Consider the following 6,640-nt stretch of genomic DNA (forward strand, 5'->3'; position numbering starts at 1 on the left):
ATATATAATATATAATTAAGATTATATTATGACAATTTTAATATGCTGGGAGATTTGAAAATTGGTGCTTTTGAATGCTAGCATGACATATCCAGCTTCATATCTATTGATTTTTATAGACGGTAGGTTTGTTCAGTAGCTCACGCAGTATGGAGATGTACTTGAGAGGTGAAGAGCTCAAATCTACAAGGAAATCATAATAGGTTTGCACTGTCAGGTCAGAGGAGATATTGTTGGGCTTGAAAGGAGGCTTGAAAGTAAATCAACTTTCAAAAATATTATTGATTCGACTGCAATGAGAGTACTGGATTAGAACAAACCTGACACTCCTATGAGAACTGAACTAAACTGAACAATGATCATTTGTCTTTAGTAGAGCCACCTTTGAAGTTGTTTCATTATTGAGGAAGCTTTGCAACAGTGACTAAATTGAACTGAATCAACACTGAACACTATCTGAACATTCATTCTTTAAGTGAATAATATTTGTTTTTTTAGACAGCTAAAAATAGAGGGTTTGCACTTACGTCACGATTTGGTCAGTTATCTGGATGTGCAGCCATATTGGCAATAGTCTGACATAAACAACAGCATGGGTTGCACGGTTAATGTACTACTGAATAAGTTGTTCTGCTATAATTTGTGCTGTCTAAACCATGGAAAAAATGTGTGGAAGCTGCTAAATTATGTAGAGAAGGACTTAGTAAGCAGGAAAGGGCGCAATATTTTGACAAAGTAAAGTTAATAGGTGGTAAAGATACGTATGAGCAGTGTTAATTAAGATATTAGCCTATTTCACCTACTCGACTGGAAATAATAAGAACAAACACAAATGTTGTCTAGATTCTTGCACTGGAATTCCTGGTTTACCACATCCACAAACACATCTTGTTCCTCAGACAGTTTTTGGACTCTTCTCCTTCATTTGTTATAACTTTTGGGAGTCTATAGTACTCCAAATGTTTTTCCCGGTCCAACTGCGTAGTAAAAACGTAACAATAATTGACCATTTTCAGCAGGAGTAATCAGCTAAATTTGCGAGTTTCGTTCAGTTCAGTGGCACTGTTTACATTCATTGCTGCCAATATGGCCGATTGATGACGCGTCGTGAAAACACTTCTGTAGAGCTGAAATGTAAGTCATTTTAGAATTTTATTTAATTTTATAATGTAACACTGCTATTTCTGTCATGCTGCTTTAAAATATATAAATACTGTAAAAGAGACCTGACTTGACTTTATTCCAAATTTATGATAGGCCTATATTTAGAACCAACAAATATACAAACGTATACAAAACTCACATACTCCCAAAGGCCTTATTCATCCACTGTGAATTTGAAGGAAGTTGCGTGAGAACGTTTTCTGCCTACATAAATACACAAAATGTATAAAATGATTAGTGAGGCCCAATGCTCTTCATATTCACTTCTCTAAACGTTCATCATACTGTGAAACTCCTAAAGTAGGGCACTTATGCATGACATCATAGTATTGTGAAAACCTCAAGAACAAACAGACAAAGTACAAGGATTTCAAATTCAATTACGTTTATCTAGCAAACTGAGCTGACACATTTGCTGGTTAGCCACAAAATACATTTTGGCCCACGTCATAACGGCCTCGGAATGAAAAATCGGAACAAAACAAACGTGAGAGACTTGAATGGTGTATTCCAGATGGAAACCAATTTTCACTAAATCCATGGTTTCTTTATTTATAGCAGGCCGGTTACAACTCGAACATTTCAAATTCTCCATAGTCAGAAGCATGTAATTCGGTCTCATAAACACACAGTCCATTCAAAGTTCTCTATCCAAGACCACAATCACACCAAAAACACAAATCATATATGACCCTGACTTCATGAGTAGGCTAGTAAGCCTATAGAACCGATGGGTAAAGTGTTTATTCAGTGCAAAGCAAAACCAGCCAAACCTTCAGGTAGTTTAGAGCTGGATCACGTCAGCTTGGCTGGATGAGTTGGATTCGGAGAGCATTGAGGTGATGTGCGGCCACAGGTATTTTCTCAGACTGTTGACCTGAAGCAGAAGAGTTATTGCAGTGCAAAGACTCAGGAAATGAGGCAGAGAAAGAGGAAGCTCAGCTGGCCTTAGAAATCATTCAAGTGGGGCGACTAGAGGCGAGACAGATTTAATAGAAGAGAAATCTGATATGTGTTGGTTAGAATGTGGCTGGTAATATAAATACCACGCAGATTAGATATCGCAGTGTTTATTGGTTTACAAGTGGGCTTTTAAGTGCCCATTCCTTATTGCGCCAGCAGAGGGCAGCAAAAAACTGCACCATTACCGCATCTGTTACTAGATCTTGTGTTGTTTATGTAGCGTTCTCAGGGTACTCGGTGTACCATCACAAAGTCGACCTCAGCTTAATTCAGTGCTTAGTTTTGACATGGTTAATTAAAGTGTAGTTTTTTTATGCGTAACGTTTATGAAAATTAACTTCCTAAGTCATCACATTTGTAAAGACAGCTGTAATAAATGAGGAACGCGTGACTCGTCGTTTGTAAACGCACACTGCGCAAGAAATCAGTGTTTCCGTGTCAGTCATGGTACAAACTGTTTACACACATATACACACACACACACACACACACACACACACACACACACACACACACACACACACATGTTGGGTTTACATGTTTTATGGGGACATTCCATAGGCGTAATGGTTTTTATACTGTACAAACCGTACTTTCTATCGCCCTACACCTACCCTACACCTAAACCTAGCCCTCACAGGAGATTGTGCAAACTTTTACTTCCTCAAAAAAACTCATTGTGCATGATTTATAAGCCTGTTTCCTCATGGGGACCTAAGAAATGTCCCCACAAGGTCAAAATCTACTGGTATTACTATCCTTGTGGGGACATTTGGTCCCCACAACGTGATGAATACCAGGTACACACACACACACACACACACACACACACACACATAGTACACAATTGTAATTCTAATTCTAATTATGTGCAATTATAGCATAATTATATAGAGCACGCTGTCATTTTGCCGTTATTCTCAAAGTACTGAATGTCCTTCTAACAATATGTTGTTATAAACTTTTTTTTTTTTTTAAAGATCTGGTGTTAGTTTCAGGGAGACCAGCACGAACTAGTCAGATTTTGTCTTTCTAGCTCTCTTTATTAGTACCATATGAAGCATCTGTGTGTGTGCAGGCTACATGTATGAGGTGTGGAGTGTTTGCAGGACGATGGGCTACTGAGCACTAAGTTTAGTCACAAAAGCAGTGCTAAAGACAGCCATGTGCAGAGTTATTATTAGACTCTTGGCAGTTTTTCCACAGCCCATCTTTACACGGTTTGGCTCCAGCTCGGAGGGGCACAGGCGGATCACGTTCCGCTTTCCACCGTTCTCCTCTTCTTTCACTCTTAGTGTCCGTGAACATATACACCATCACAGAAGAATCTGTCTAGATGGAAATCCGACCCAAATTTGTGTGTGGTTTGGGCTGTAATAAGAGAGAGAGAAAGAGAGAGACAGAGTGAGAATAGACTAACATTTGTAATTGTATAAACGTGTGTCTTGACTCCAGGCCAGGTGAAGAGGGAATGAGCAGCAGACTCAGGAATGTGTATGTCTGCTCTGCACAGAAAAGCACACATATATATTGTGGGCCACCCAAGTAAGTGTATCATGACACGGTCATTCATTTAACCTGGAAAATATCGAGGCTAAAATAAGCATGGGTCTCGCACAGGTTCTAGACAAGTAAACAAAAGATCTAGGAGAAAGCCTTTTTTATGGCGGGTTAATTAGATGAGTGATTTCTGGCAGAATACATAAGCTACTTGATGAAAAAAGTTGGTTTGTTTTTTTTGTTTCTGTTTAGTTTTATTTTAGTATATATACCCCCGGTTTCACAGACAAGGCTTAAGCCTAGTTCTAGACTAAAATCTAAGTCTGAGTTTTTTCAACTGAAATAAAATTGCACTGTTTGATCTTAAAATATACCAGTGCCTTTGTTTTGTCTTAAGATACACACCAGTAATGTTTTTTTTGCAAGCATGTTTATAAAAATTACTTAATTGTCCTAATTGAACTATGGTCTAATCCTGGTTTAGCCTAAGCCCTGTCTGTGAAACCGGGCCTTAGTGTTTAAATTTTTGTATTTCAGGGCTGCCAAAGTATGTTTAAAGGTGTTAAAAGCGGTGGCTAGTGGAATTTGTCATTTTTAATGCAATGGATTAGTTTAATTTTATACTGCGCTGAAAAATTAATCTGTAGTAATTTTATCTTGATTTAGAGTCATTTAAATGTTTTAATTTAGTTTTATTTTTTCCCAGTTTTTAATGTTTGTTGTTTATGTTTTTATTAGTGCTTGGCAATGGTTAATCATGATTAATCTCATCCAATTACTTAATATGCTTTTTTTATTTAATGATTTTTTTTATTTTAGTTTTTGTTAACAATATTGGTTGTTTTTGATTTAAAAGTGACTTACATAATATTAATGACAATGCGTTTACATTTATTTTACATTTAATCATATATTTAATCATTTAGCCGACACTTTTATCCAAAGTGACTTACAATTCTCAGTAATATCCAGCATAATATCAGTTGAAATGGACACATATGTGACCCTGGACCACAAAACCAGTCTTAAGTAGCACAGGTATATTTGTAGGAATCAAAAATACATTGTATGGGTCAAAATTAGCCAAAAATGCATTATATGGGTCAAAATTATTGTTTTTTCTTTTATGCCAAAATCATTAGCATATTAAGTAAAGATCATGTTCTATGAAGATATTTTGTAAATTTTCTACCATAAATATATAAAAACTTGATTTTTGAGTAGTAATATGCATTGCTAAGAACTTCATTTGGACAACTTTTAAGGTGATTTTCTCAATATTTAGATTTTTTTTGCACCCTCTGATTCTAGGTTTTCAAATAGTTGTATCTCAGACAAACATTGTCCTATTTTAACAAACATATACCAATGGAAAGCTTATTTACTCAGCTTTAAGATGACGTAAGAATCTCAATTTTGACAAATTTACACTTATGACTGGTTTTGTGGTCCAGGGTCACATATTTGAAATGACGTAGATGAACGGTTACTTGAGACAAAATAATAATAATAATATCTTTAAATCTTAAATCTTTATACAGATTTAAATGGTTTCGTTTTCAAAGTACTCTAAATTATGTCAGTGATTCTCCAATGTGATCAAGAATTATTTTATTTCGATCTAGTGTAATAAAAGTTAAGAAAAAGATTAGATTATAGCCCTAAATATATATAGACTACAAGCTAATTCCTTTTTTCTTAACTTTTAACTTTTTCTAAACATTATCAAGAATATTAAATCAACTTAATAGGCTAGGTTAACGAATTTTCTTATACAAACATAACGAATGCACTTCAAAACAGAAGTTTTCATATATAAATTCAGGAATTACGAATATGACAAAGTAATAGCCTATTATTTTATATTTGTATAGCTATAATAGTTGTATCAAATTAATAAGGAAATTATAGTGCCTTGAATTTATTAAGTAATGTTTCATTTAGTTTGTTTCGCTCTCTGGAAATGTAAAGAAAAAATACAGTTTTTACTTGGAATTCGTTTTTAATCCCTGGTTTTAAACAAGCATATAAATGAGATAATCTATATATTATTGCTTGAATAAACGTTTAAAAATAGTGCTAGAAATTTTAAAATTAAGGAAATTAAACAGACCTAGGCATTTGAAAAGACATAGTAAAATGTGTAATAATTCCAAAAAGAAAGAGAAGCATTGGACATAAGCAAAATATTCGAGACATTTATTAGGAATACCATTTTCTTAACAATTAAGATGCTGCATGTGTTTATCCAGTCTAATCGAAATGTGCGTCTCTCCCCCGACTTTCCCAACAAAAATCCCATCCCCTCTCAGAAAATACATAAAGCTGACATTACTGAGCTATATGCATTTAAAAGTAGCCTATTAAAAGGATACAACGGCATTGCTCAGTTCAACGTGTTGGAAATCGGGCATTTTGTCCCGCGTCAGCATTTATTCAACAGTTAATAACGCTCAACATTCAAAAAGTAAATATTATTCAGCCAATAAAGTGTAGGTCTATGTATTTCATAGAAAATTGTATCTAGTACTATATAAATTACAAAGGTTTAATTGGCATCTTTATTTCAAACAACCCGACCGACCGCGACCCGAATATCATTAAAAATATTTTTGGATGACTCGTAACCGCAGGCACCCGCTCATTTTGGATCAACCCGCGCATCACTGTCATATATATATATATATATATATATATATATATATATATATATATATACATATATATATATATATATATATATATATATTAGGGGTGGGCATAGATTAATTTTTTTAATCTAGATTAATCTAGATTAAATCTTGGAATTAATCTAGATTAATCTAGATTAAAATGGCTAATTTGAATTCTGCTGAAGGCATTCAGAATATGTGTGCTACCCAAATAATGACTAAAAGTAAGTCTTTGAGAATGGATCATAAAGCTCATAAAGCTGTTCTATGATAATTTGTTGATGAAAATAAATTGTTCAATAAGATGTACTGTTTACTAACTAACTAACAATGAAATTATT

The sequence above is a fragment of the Garra rufa genome, chromosome 18 (assembly GCF_049309525.1).
Source record: "Garra rufa chromosome 18, GarRuf1.0, whole genome shotgun sequence".
In the NCBI taxonomy this organism is placed as follows: Eukaryota; Metazoa; Chordata; class Actinopteri; order Cypriniformes; family Cyprinidae; genus Garra; species Garra rufa.